At 33.4% G+C, this 11,883-nt stretch overlaps 1 long non-coding RNA gene across 1 annotated transcript; it reads right to left on the minus strand.

The window, feature by feature from the left end:
* Nucleotides 1–1,825: 1,825 nt before the first annotated feature.
* LOC125753303 (uncharacterized) lies at nt 1,826–11,185 on the minus strand. The gene is made up of 3 exons (XR_007404810.1): nt 11,075–11,185; nt 9,574–9,726; nt 1,826–2,204 (listed from the first exon to the last, which is right to left on the minus strand). It is a non-coding gene; the product is annotated as an uncharacterized LOC125753303 (long non-coding RNA).
* Between the last annotated feature and the right edge of the window lie 698 nt (nt 11,186–11,883).

Here is an 11,883-nt window from a genome sequence, read left to right on the forward strand (position 1 = left end):
TCTTAATCCATGTCATTCTTTTTGGTTCTTTCTTAGGATATCCATCTCTCTGATTGTATTGCCCATCTGTTCTTGGATGCTGCCTACTTTATGCATTGTAGGCCTTACCATATTAACCAGATAGATTTTAAATTTCTAGTCTGATAATCCAACATCTCTGTCCTGTCTTGTTCTTTTTTTTTTTTTTTAATTTTTATTTATTTATGATAGTCACAGAGAGAGAGAGAGAGAGAGAGAGAGAGAGAGGCAGAGACATAGGCAGAGGGAGAAGCAGGCTCCATGCACCGGGAGCCCGACGTGGGATTCGATCCTGGGTCTCCAGGATCGCGCCCTGGGCCAAAGGCAGGCGCTAAACCGCTGCGCCACCCAGGGATCCCTGTCCTGTCTTGTTCTGATGCTTGCTCTGTCTCTTCTAATTGTTTTTTGCCCTTTTCATCCTCCTGGATGAAAATTGCATTTACCATGCAATTTCAGACATGTTCACCCTGAACCTCTAGCAATTCATCAGTTACTGTTCAGATTTTCCTATGCTAGTACAGGTTCCTGTAGTGGTTCCTGCTTGTGGTTAAGTCATGACTCCCTGTATACCTATTTGTCTCTCTAACCTTAGGAAAAGTAGTTTTCCCTGTGTCCTCATCTCTTCTGTGCATCCAAAAAGGGTTGTGCATTTTTTCAGTCAGTTTAACTTTTTACTTGTTGTTCTGACAGAGTGACAACTTCTAAGCCTCTTACATGTGGAATCAGGAAATGGAATCCACCTAAAAACTTGCAAAGTATTAATATGCTACATAGCTTACAATAAAAGTCTTGTTCTTCAGTTTTGTTATTTATCTCACCATTTTGTTTGATTGGGCATTAGGCAAAATTTTACACATATTTAATTTCTCAATTAAAAATACATGTGAACATTATTAAAAATCCTAAAATAAAAAAAATTGTTGACCATATTTTAGAAAATAATTATATGAAGAAGAAAGAAGAAGAAGAAGAAGAAGAAGAAGAAGAAGAAGAAGAAGAAGAAGAAGAAGAAGAAGTAGTCATTCAAATTTTTCAACACTGTGCTGGTTAATATTGAGTAGCAATAAACAAATCAAGTGCCAAAATCTACTTGCTTTTGTGAAAAGAATTAAGGACATTATTGAATGGTTAAATATTTGACCATTTAGACATGACTATTATTTGCCATTTTTATTTTAAAAAGATATGTAGCATATTAATGCAAATATAGGACCTACATAGGTATGGTGGGAAATGTTTAATTTGTCATGCTTGAGTGTTTTTGCTTCTTATTTCTTCTTCCTTCCTTTAAATGCAGGAAAACATGGATTCAAGTAGAAGAGTTGTTGTTGTTGGTTTTTTTTTTTTTTTTGAGATTTTATTTATTTATTCATGAGAGACATGGAGAAAGAGGCAGAGACATAGGCAGAGGGAGAAGCAGGCTCCCTGCAGGGATCCCCATTCAGCACTCAATCCCAGGACCCTAGGATCATGACCTGAACCAAAGGCAGACACTCAACCACTGAACCATACAGACGTCCCCAAGTAAGAGTTTCTTTTTTTTTTTTTTTTTAGAGTTTCTTAAACTCATAAATCAAATTGGAAAATATTTAATTTTTATAATTTCATTCTTAATGAACTGCTAGAAATGTACATGTTGATACTTTTATGAATTGTTGGTACTCCAGCAAACTTATCAAAACAAACTTTGAGAGAGATAAATGAGAGCAGAAAAGAAATCATGTGGCTGTTTCTTTAAAACATTGTATTTTATCATTTTTACCAGCATACATATTGTGCCACAATATTGTATATATGATATGTGCATTAGTTTTTAGTCACCAGACATTTCAACTATCAATCCGTTTATCATAAGGTTGAAGTAAGTCAAAATTTTATGCTATACCTTTATTAGTTTCCCCATGGCTTTCAAAGATCAAGAAAAATTTTAAATTTCACCTAAGGATTCAGTATTAACCTTTTTGCCACATAAAACTGCAGGCCTGTTGAGTATCTATGGCTGACAGTTACAGAGGCTAATGATTGGTGAGCTGATGCTTTGCAAGTACAGTTTCCTAGGAGTCATGGCATTCTCAGACTAACATTAAAAAGGTAAAATTGCATTTTGTTATGCCTAATGAAAAAAAAGGGTCTTTGTACATTTTGTGGTTGACCTTGCTTCCATGGGGATTCACAAGTGTTCCACTCTATATTGAGAGAAAAAAAAAGAAGATATAAGTACATTGATTTTTCACAAGCTCTATAGTATAGTACAGTATAGTGTAGTGTAGTATAGTATAGGATTTTCTGGTTTGTGCCATCATATATATTGTATGAGTTTATAATATACTCATCATTAGATGAAAATTAATGACTTAATAAATGTCCCATGACTATTACATATGGATTCTATTCCACATCATAAAAGGGATTTGAGGAATTATTTTATAGGTTAAAAATTTACCAAAGTCTGTAAATATTTCTTTCTTAACATGATGGGATTTTGACCTTATCTGAAGTCCATTTTAGGGTCTCAACATGACTACCTATGGAAATTGAGGTAATGTTTTCCACTTTTTGATTTTCACAACCTTACTGTTAGCATCACTCTCATTGAAGCTATTTTTGATGGAGCAGCTAGAATTCTGTCTTTATTTAATTTTTCCATATTATATTATAGAAGGCTAAGTAATGGGGAAAAAATACCTAGAAGGAAAAGAGAAAAAGCTCTATTGCCATTTCCTGGAATACAATAAGATAAAGTGAAATAAAATGTTTAACTTTCCTCATGAAGCTAAAAATTGCCCCATTGAACCTATTCTCAACATTTGGCAAATAGTCTCTAATTTTACAAAGGAAAAAAACAGAACATGTATGGTACAGTTTGCCTATATGCTATTAGATATTTATCAATCATTTGGATATATCCATTCAAAATAGTTATTCATATATATAAATCTAAAAAATTGTCAGTGATAGTAGATAAATGAACAACTAATGACAAAATACAGACTGCTTTCCTTCCCCTGCTGTTAAATATGTCTGGTGTGTACACATGAATAGGGCATCGAAGTCAGGGATCCTTGATTCCAAAGCTATCTCAGCCACTAGGTTATGTGGCCTTCAATAGAGTTCCTAAGATTTCTGAGGTTCAGTATTCTCATTGCTAAGATGGAGATATCTTCCTTTTCAGACTGTTGATTTAATAAGCTAGCATAGATAAAGCTCTTAGAAAAGTGGTAGACATTTGGTAAACTTTAAATTAGTGATAATAATAATCATAGATGATTTCAGCAAAATTCTGAGTTTTAATCAGATATTTCCTACAATGTTCCTAGAAATTATATATATATATATATATATATATATATAAAGTGTGTGCTAAATATATATATAAAATTATATATAAAATGTGTGCTAAAAAGAAAAAAAGATATTTGAGAGTGTAAACCTTGAAGACATATCTGTTCATTAAAAAAAACAAACAAACTTGGCTTTATCTGGTTATTTTACCTTAAGACAGGTGATATAAATATAACAGCAAGTTCACAGCTATTGCCCTCAAGATTTCCTGATATGAATGAATTTCTATTCATTCCAGTTTTCACTAATTGATATTAGCTAGACAACCTTAAAAAATACTACTTATAGCTACCCTTTTGATTTTGTATACAGTTAGATGTTAGCCCATTTATTTTCTGTGTGTAATAACAATAAAGGTAATTAATTCCATTTTACTAGGTTAGACTACTTTCTTTATATTCACTGCTTTTTAATACTCCTGACAGCTTTGAGGAAAGTGCTATTTTATTAGCAATTTTGCAGATGGTAATGGTAATGCACAGAGAGGTTAAGGAAGTTGCACAGAATCACACAGCCAGAAAGTGACCAGGCTCAGATTTGAACCAAGGGTTTTGTCTCTGAAGCTCTAGCTCTTAACCTCACACCATATCAATTGAAGGGCACAAGTGAAATGAGCCAGCTGTACAATATTATGTTTTATTTAATTTTTTAAACTTTATTTTAGGCTGAACAAAATGAAATGTTTCTAGAAAACACAATTGGTTATATTTTAACTATAATGCTTTTTTATGACACGGACTATAGCTTTTCAAAGTTCCTTTTAAAAGTTTAAAGGATATTTTTTTGAAAGATTGATTTTAAATAACAAGGTTTACATTATATCTACATAATTGACTTGTCTATTAATCACTATCCCTAAAACATAATATCTCTTATTATAATTTTGAAATATATTGTGTGGTGGCATAATTTTGTCTTTCCTTTTTTAAGATTTTACTTATTTATTTGAGAGAGAGAGAGAGAGCAGAAACAGAGAGGAGAGAGAGAGAGAAGCAGACTGCACACAATCAGGAAGCCCTTCACGGGGCTCCATCCCAGGATCCTGGGTTCATGACCTGAGCTGAAGGCAGACCCTTATTGGACCCAGGCACTCCCTAACTTTGTCTTTTTAATGTATTTTTTGTTCACTTGCCAAATTTTCTTTATGAAATTAGAGAGTGGCATGAACCCTGAATGACATTTGGCCAAGGTAACATCCAGCATTTTTTGCAAATTAGTTACATCAAACCTGCATTGCCTTTAAATAATTTAACTGCTGATTTGTCAATATTCCTATAATGTAATACTTATATATTTACATTGAAAATATGCGATGGGGCTTAATACATAAGGCTTGACAATTCTCACAGTACCTATCTTAAAATTAATTTATTTTTTGTTTACCTGACACTTTCTTATAAGAGTGGAGCAAGGTATATGCCATAGGAAAGGCACTTGGATACGGTAATACCAGTGACCTTATGCAAAGTAATTATCTGAAAGCCTGATCTATGCTTATGCCTCTACCAAATCCCTTTTTTATTGACCATAAAGTATCACCATTTTTTTCTCATTATAATGCTTGACAGTATTCATTCTAGGCGCCTATTTATTATAAGTCATTATAATAGTCACTCACCAGTCCTTATCTTATTTACACTATTGTCTAACACTAATCAAATATCTACAACCTATGTTTTTATCTTGTTAAGTATAAATTCTCAGACTATTTATTTGCCTACATAATAAATGTTTATAACTAGCTGTCATCAATTCATTCTTTAATAAAACTTTTTCAGGGCATAATATGTGTTAAGCATAAATAAGAGCTCTGGGAATATACAGAACAATATTAAACACTGGCTCTTCTTCCTCAATCAACATCCAGTCAAATATCTAGAAGCAGTGAAGACTAAGCTAAGATAAAAATATGAGAAAAGTTACAAATCAGCTTTCTCAGCTAATTAAAGATTTCCAATTGCCTGGAAATGGGCTAGGTAGGAGGAAAAGTTTCGCTGTGATGTATATGCTCACTATCTTTGATTTTGATGAAGCTTTCATGTGTGTATGCATATGACAAAACTTATTAAGTTGTACCCTTAAAAATGCTCATTATACACCTTCTCTGTAAATCGCCAGTATTTCAAATTAATGGAATTTGTTTAAGGCAACATAGAACTTATTGATAAAAATTACAAGTTGACTACAGTCAGGAAAGAGAGCAGTCTTGGCTGAGATTGTCAGAGACAATTCTTTGAGGAGACTGGAAATTGAAATCTCTCTTGAAGGATAGGTTAAGTGCAGAGAGATGAAGAAGCAAGAAAACAAGTGTATATAAATGTATGCAACTGTGGTTCTCAATCTTTAGTGAACATGAAAACCACTTGAGAAACTTGTTAATTCATACATCTGTGGTGCACATTCAGATAATCCTATTTAAATGTGAGACAGGCCCACGGTTTTGCACGAAAAACAAAACAAAACAAAAATATTTCAATCCCTGATTATACTGATAGAGTTGATCCTTGGACTACAGGCTGTCATCAGGGAGGGATTCCCAAGTCCTGCTTGGGTTGAACTAAATATGTAATGGTCAGAAATATAACTTCTAAGTACCTACATGTATAAAACTTCAAGGACTGGGCAGCCTGGATGGCTCAGTGGTTTAGCACCACCTTCAGCCCGGTGCTGAAGGTGAGGTCCCGGAGTCCTGGGATCGAGTCCCATGTCAGGCTCCCCGCATGGAGCCTGCTTCTCCCTCTGCCTGTCTCTGCCTCTCTCTGTCTCTCATAAATAAATAAAATCTTTAAAAAAAAAAAAAAAACACAACAAAAAACTTCAAGGACAACGCAGTGATTAAAGTGTGATTTTGAATCTTAAAATCCGTTTGGCACTCAACAATATCTATCCAATTTCAACATTTTCAACTATAATACTAATGAGGATGTCAAAAGTAATTATTTTTAATTATGAATTACCAGTTAATGTTTTTAAAATACTTTATTAAATACTTTGTTCTTTAAAAGTTTTTTTTCTAGGAAAGGAAAAAATCTTCCACCTTTCTTGTTCTCTAAACAAGATGCAAATGCTTTTAAAACATGTTTTCTAATCAGATTTTTGTTTTTTTTGTTTTTTTGTTTTTGTTTGTTTGTTTGTTTTTTTGTTACTAATCAGATTTTTGTAAAGAGATATCCTCCACTGCTCAACTTTACCGGGCAGTTCAAAGTCAATTTGTATTGTAATCCCTTCTAAAGAAAAATAAAGTAGCAATCACATCTGGCTTAAGAAAGTAAACAAATGAATTTCATTTTATTTTGGGTTGGCTTTTTTTTCTCAAAAAATACTGATTTATGCGACTGTCAGGTTTGAATGCATATAACACAACTTTCTCAGATTGAATCCAATTGATTTTCTATAACAATGTCAAGCATTCAGTACATCACAGGAGCCGTAAAACTGTAATAAATAATCCTTTCAAAAAGAAAGTGATTCTTTTCTCCTTAAACACATAGGTAAATATTGTTTTTTGCTCTTTCTATCTATAGAAGCTAAAGTGTTCTGAGTCTTCAGTTTTAGAATGCCCTTAATCCCTAACCCATTTTTCCCATGAAACATTGTTTTCCTTATGACCTTCTTTTCAGCATTGCCTCAGACAATTGTTAAAACTGATTTAAGTCTGAATTAAGACCTGAGGATTTGCATTCAAGGAAAGGAAAACACAATATCACCACTCCACATGATCCTAACAGAGTTGATCCTGTAGGACTGGCTGTCATTGTGCTTTGCAAGAGTAGGAGATGTAGTTCACTATGGAAGTCTGGGGATCCACTTTGATTGTACTTAGAAATAGGGCAGAAGAGTAACTTTGAGGAATACTGTTTCTCCTGAAAAAGAAAACTAATGAATTCTGTACCTATGCCCCCGAGTATACTTCTTAAGAGTTTTGCTATATTTCAAATGTTACAGTGAGTAGCAATCTTCTTTTTATTGTTCATACTGATCATTTACTATTACTTATTTGAGCAAAATAGGTAAAGCATCATGATTAGTTTATATGTTTGTTTTATAAGAGGTCTGTACTAAATATATTACTTTTTGTATTAATTTCTTATTAATTTTCCATGCTTTTTACTTACAACTTGCCAAACTAAATTTAAGCTGTGTAGACACCATTTGTATGGTTTTAAAAGCAGTTTTTCAAATTTTTGTGTAAAGATAACTTCATATTAATGTTTTAGAACATTAAAAAAATCACTAGATATTAAATGGAGAGGCATAACTAACAGAAGGGAAGCAGATTTGGGTAAGTGAAAGTGAAATGAAAGAGGATCTATTTATATCTGTATCTTAAGGATTAGTATGATGTGATAAACACATTATGTATTACTGCTATAAAGTTATAAGTACTGTTACCAATAATAATTACTAGCACTTTTGAGTGGTTACCATGAGATATGAACTTTCTTAATGCTTTAAAATAGTATTTTGTTTATCTCACAAAAAATTCTATCAAGAAATACTCCTGTTATACCCATTTTACAGAAAAGGAAATTGAGGAACAAAGATGCTAGGTCACTTGCCAAAAAAAATAGGGTGGCAATAGGACTTAATATTGGAGTCTGACTCTCAGATCACAGCCCTGACCATGAAAAGTGGCTGTGCTTCTCATGAACTCAATTAGATGAAAATGCATGTATAGTAAATTGGCAATTCCTGTTCTCTCACTTCTTTTTTTTTTAAAGATTTTATTTATTTATTCATGATAGACACACAGATAGAGGCAGAGACACAGGCAGAGGGAGAAGCAGGCTCCATTGCAGGGAGCCTGATGCGGGACTCGATCCCGGGACTCCAGGATCACGCCCCGGGCCAAAGGCAGGAGCCAAACCACTGAGCCACCCAGGGATCTCTCACTTATTTAATATATCTAACACATTATCTTGTTTCTCTTTCTTTCTGTTATCATTATTTATTTTTTAAAAGATTTATTTATTGATATTAGAGAGAAAGAGAGAACATGCAGGGGTAGAGGAGAGGGGCAGAGGGAGTGGGAGAGAAACCCAAGCAGAGGCCTTGCTGAGCACAGAGCACAAGGTGGGAGGGGGGGGGTGCGGTTCAATCTCACAATCCTGAGATCTAGTCAGACATGGGGCTGGAATCTCAGGATCCTGAGATCATGACTTGAGCTGAAATCAAGCCGGCACTTAATCGATGGGACTGAGCCACACCCAGGAGACCCGAGCTATTATTTCTAGACACTCATATGGCAAAGCTATCTCAAATCTCCTTCATTAGATTTCCTGTCTTTTAAATCCTTGTTATCACCCACTTAGTCCTCACATCATTATTACTGCCTGTCACAGCCTCACTGCTGCTCACCAACTTTCTGAGGGAACTTGTTGATCATAGGACACTATTTACATTTCTAAGCTCAGCCTGCAGAACCCTCCAAATTCTGACTGCCGCCTATACCTTACTGCATTGTCTCCCCATTCCATGCCTTTACCTCACAGTGTCTCTGACACTAAAGGCAAGTCATTACTAATGGCACATATGGAGTTTAGAAGGCAATTTCTTTCATAAGGTGGTTTGTTAATTATTTTCTGATCTTGCCTCTATCCACACTCTTTAAACATTCCCACCCGCTTTAAACATTTCAAACCTTTCACTGAAATTTATCTTAACACCGTATTATTTGTCAATAACTTCATGAAGACTTAAAAATTTATAAAACTGACCAGAATTTATCCACTTATCTAGGTCTGTTTTTTTTTTTTCTAAGCAAATGTCCATTCGGAATTCCAATTAACAGAGACTGTGTTAATGCATTGGGTACCTGTTTCACAGTGACTATATGTATTTCAAATCTTTGTTCTCCAATAAACCAGATTCTTATTTGCCTTTCAAAAAATACTTTACATGTGATTCTAGAAAAATTGTTCATATTTGGTAAACATTTGCTATCAATCTATTTTCTTAGAATGGGTCAAGTATGAAATAGTAAAGTATTAAGAATAAGATAAAAAGAATTACAATTTCAAATAATTAAGCTAAGGTGATCTTTTTCTTAGAAAACAGCAAAAGATACTGCAAATCTAGTACGATACTTGTACATGATTTATTTCCAAGGACTAGAGAAAACAGTGATGTTAATATCCTTGCTAAAGTAAATGAACTGACTGAGGGGAGGGGAATACCCTTTGAACCTATTTTTATAAATGTGTTCATACTTACTTTTCTAGAGCACGCAATCACTCCTTCAAGACAAGAAATGAATTTTTTTTCATTCCACTGCTATTGTACTTGAAGAAATAAGTGTGATTTTCTGTATGTAAAGTGTACTTGGTAAAAGTCCTCCTTTCCTATATTGACTTCTTATACACATCACTTAAATGTAATAAAAACAGATAGCATTACAGGGTTAAAAAGTGTGAAGAGGATTTTAGAAATTAAATACATTTATCATACTTTAATAAGAAAATGTTGACTGATAATTGCTGATTACAATTTACATATGATATAATTAGCAAGAAGCCCTGTTTTATTTTTTTCTTTTCATACATATAGGATGTTTAAGATACAAGATTTATGGAATGAGGGAATTAATGATCTGGGATTTCTTTTGTAAGTGTGTTTCAGATCTCCTATTGCCTAAGAAAATAACCATAAAAAGATTGATTATTACTTTTCTCTATTTTATTTGCATGTGTTCAAAGAGTCTATATGATATTGAGATTTTAAAATATTTTGAAGACTTTTCTATGGCTAAACGTGTTTCATGAATCCCTGAAGAATGTGTATTCTCTAATTGTTAGAACCAGAATTCTAAATACTTTCATTAGGATAAGAATGTTAATTATGTGACTCAAATATGCCATCATATTTTGGTTGTTGTAATTCTTTTTTGTACTATAGTTACTAAAAGGTATACACCCAAAGTGTTCACTATGCTGATAGGCATAGTTTTCTCATCCTCTCAATTTTCCTGGATTCTTATGAGTTTTTTGTTGTTGTTTTTGTTTTGTTTTTGTTTTTTTTAGAGTTTTCTAGTGGAATTCCATCCAATTTTGATTATGTTCTATTATCCAATGTTCCTTATTTAAAAACTTATCCAAAGTTTAGTCTATTGGTCTCTTGGCTTTAAGTTGCATATTTTGAATGCTAATGACTCACAAAATTTTCATTTTGGCTTATGCCTTTTTTCCTGTTTTTAGGCTCATATATCCAGTTGCCTTCATGACATTGCTAATGTTAGAAGTCTCATATGTATCTCAGAATGAACATGTTAGAAATAAACTTTTGATCTCCTCCACCTAAAATCTCAATCATTTTTAAGTATTATAAATGGCAGAATAAAAAAAAAAAAGTATTTCACTGCCTTCTTAGGGTGATTGGAGAGCAAATAATAAAAACTAAAGATACCTTAGGCTGAAAAGTGGATGACTCATGTCATAATGGGGCATTATAAGATGGTAAAATATTTGGTTAAACTGTTGGCTAGACTATTTGGTTACCAGTTGTGCTTTGGAGTGAAATGCAACCATTATCTGATACTGTAACACCAAGAAAAATTATAGGAAACATTCAGTTCATTGTAGTGTATTGGCAGCTGTTTTTCGAGTTTTGCAAGAAAGAGGTGGGTTCGTACTGAGCTAGCTACTGTGCATAGGAGAAGCAAGAAAAGATACCTTTAAAGGGATTGTACTCTCTGCCCATGTCCAACAATATAAGTTACCTGGAAGCCCAGTTAACTTGGAATTTCCAGAGTTGACAAAGTCATCTCCTTCTTCTTTTTTTCAAATGAAGCAACATCAACTGTAAATGGCGGTTTCAATGAGGCTGCTCTAGCAGGATATAAAAACTATATGTATAATTTTTTTAAAAACAAACCTTTATTGCTTTGATAGATGTGTGTCATCCCCCTACACACACCTAAAATAAACAGGTTAACCATAAAGTCTTTCCACCCATTAAGTTACAAGAGAAGTAAATGGTCAAAGGCACAGAAGTCTGGTAATAAAAGAAAATTGTTCAACTTTAAATTTCACATCTGGGTAAGACTGTTTTTGTAAGTACTTCTCGATAGAATTGGGAAGAAGCAAAAATATTATTAAACTTCTGATGTTTAAATCTTCCTTCAAAAAGTCTATTGCTCAAGAAATACTCACTCAAGGTCTATATTAGCCTGTTTCCATTAAATCAGTAAGGCAATCATTAGCTAACTCTCATCCATCTGCACTCCAATTTTACAGATAAGAAGCTGGATGAATTGCTATGGTACTAAGATACCATTCATATTATATATGACAAAATGACATATTTACAGGTTATTTTTAAATGATTATGGCACATGAAAGAAAGGGAAGAATGTATTCTTCTTTGTAAATAAAAACCGAAAAGCTCTCTTCTGTTTTTATCTTCATGAAGTTAAAAATGACTTCCTCAAAACCAATCTACACAAAAGTTGATGAGTAACTAAGGCTAAATATGTTGGAGCAGGGAATGGAGATTAACTGCTAATGGGCAAGGAGTTTTGGGAGGGAC

The sequence above is a fragment of the Canis lupus genome, chromosome 22, assembly GCF_003254725.2.
Source record: "Canis lupus dingo isolate Sandy chromosome 22, ASM325472v2, whole genome shotgun sequence".
Taxonomy (NCBI): domain Eukaryota; kingdom Metazoa; phylum Chordata; class Mammalia; order Carnivora; family Canidae; genus Canis; species Canis lupus.